The following is a 2,400-nucleotide window of genomic DNA, read 5'->3' on the forward strand; positions in this document are numbered from 1 at the left end:
TGTATATTATTTTTTAATAATTATTTAACTGATTTTTGCAGGCTGTCAGTGGTTTATGAGACTTATTTCTATCATTTTATATGATTTTATTAATGTTCATAGTTGGTTGTGACCCAGTAAGAAAAGTACTTGGGAAATGTTTATTTGCATGGTTACTTGAATAATTTTAATTGAAAGTATACACACAGACACAGATACACACAGACACAGACACACACACACAATACATTATACCACATTTGGTGGTGGAAACACCACACTTTGTAAGCATTTTGTTTGAATTGTTTAATTCATTTGTTCTTAGTATGGCTTGGTATTAATTTACATAACAGAACTTTATTAGATTTTGTTTCTCTTTTGTTCCAGACCCCTAAACCCTTTTTTCTTTGCATATTTGTTACTGTTCAGAATGTTTGTGGCTAAATTTCCTTTGTCCTCAAAAGAGTATGGCAGCTATCCAGTGGTTGTAATTTGAAATTAAAATATTGGGGCCAGTGAAATCTAAAGTGTTGTGGAATTCCAGAACAGAAGGTACAGTTTACAAAAGTGATCCATGCTATGAAATCAATTTTCTCTGAACTTCTCTGATGATGAACTTTGATGTTAGACTTTGAGTCTCTGAAGTCGATAGATATTTGAACAATATTTGAACAAGTATTTGCAATTCCAGTATCAAAACTGCTACTATTTGCAATGAGGAAGTGGAATCAGAAATAACATGGAATGTACAAAAATATATATAACTGTTCTGTTCTGTGCGTTGGTAAGGCATTGAGACGAGGCAGACGAACAACAGATGCTTCTTTATTGAATCTCCAACAGAACCAAAACAAAATGGCACAGATTCCTTTATATACCCCTTTGCAGGGACAGTGTCAGCCAATCAATGCAATGGATTCTCCCGCCTTGTGTGCGCGCAATGGGCTGGAGATAGCATGTCTGGTCCCGGGCAATCACGTGGTCTGCCCGGGGCTCTCTGCAGCTTCCTGCACCTGCTGAGTCACTCAGCAGGTCCAGGACATAACAATAACTATCTCTGTCTTTTCAATACTTTAAATAATGTTGTAAGTACTAAAACATCACCAATTTCCTTCTACTGGTTGCTATATATAATTTCAGAATGAGGTTGTTGTTTTTTTTTAAAGGTCCCTTTTCAAGTAGTATGTCAGAATTCAAGTTGTTTTTGTCTGCATTGAAAGAAAATGTTTACTTGTCTCCATTTCAAACTATTTTCCCCCATACTGTTTTCCAAAGCCATTTTTGGGACCTTCCCTTCCCAAGATCCAGTTAAAAGTGCTCCCTCCTCATCTTCCTTTTTCATTCCCACAGTGTTTTTTTGCTACAGTGGATAGTGAAGATTCCCCAAGCAATTTGGAACTCTGAAAAATCTGGATCCAAATCACAAAACTATGGAGAGGTTGCAACATTTGGCATATAATCCCAGGAAAAGGCCTTTTTTATTTTATGTATTTATTTGTATGCTGCCTATCTCATTATCCAAAGTGATGCTGTTTAGTTTAAAGAGAGGCATCAAGTACAACATTCCTGCCTCCAAGCACTCTAAATTACTTCTTCCTCTTGCCATCCAAATCACTGCACAACTCATGAAGAGATACTACTACACCAATAAGTTTCTTGTTTCAAAGGTTGAACCTAAGATATGGTAGGCCAGTGATGGTGAAACTTTTAGAGACCGAGTGCCCAAAAACTGGCCCCGCCACCACTCCACCCCTGCCCCACCCCTGCTCTGCCCCCCATCCCCCACCCCACCTGCCCGCAGGGCCACTCACCGCCTCAAGGGCCCGCCGCAGATCACCCAGGCAGCCCAGCAGCGCTATTGTGGTCACGCCCTCTGCCCGCGCCCTGCAGCATCAATTGTGCACGATGGAGTGTGAGGACAGAGTCTTGTCTACACTGCCTGGCTGCCATGTCCTTGGCTGCGCTGCTCCGCGTGGGCCACGCTCAGGGGCGACTCTCCTTTAGGGGGGCTGCTGGAGAGGAGGGGGTCATGGGGGGAAGCGAGGCTAGGGCATCGGCACGTGTGCCCACAGAGAGGGCTCTGAGTGCCACCTCTGGCACCCGTGCCATAGGTTCGCCACCACTGTGGTAGGCTATGGTGCCTATCACAGCCCACTGCAGAGTTTTCAAAATTTTATTTTTTTCTGGATTTGTTTTTATATTTGCCATTGCTGTGATAACAATGGATCGAGACCTTTTCTCAATTTGCTGTTGCAGTATTGTTGCTAAGAATGATCAAATCGACTTTGTAAATTCCTTCCTATCAGTGTGAGAAGGGTCATATAACAGATTCAGTTGATTTACTTTTGGCCAGATGGGTCTCTCTCTCTCTCTCTCTCTCTCTCTCTCTCTCTCTCTCTCTCTCTCTCTCTCTCTCTCTCT

Source organism: Protobothrops mucrosquamatus, unplaced genomic scaffold (assembly GCF_001527695.2).
Source record: "Protobothrops mucrosquamatus isolate PMUCROS unplaced genomic scaffold, P.Mucros_1.0 scaffold653, whole genome shotgun sequence".
Classification (NCBI taxonomy): domain Eukaryota; kingdom Metazoa; phylum Chordata; class Lepidosauria; order Squamata; family Viperidae; genus Protobothrops; species Protobothrops mucrosquamatus.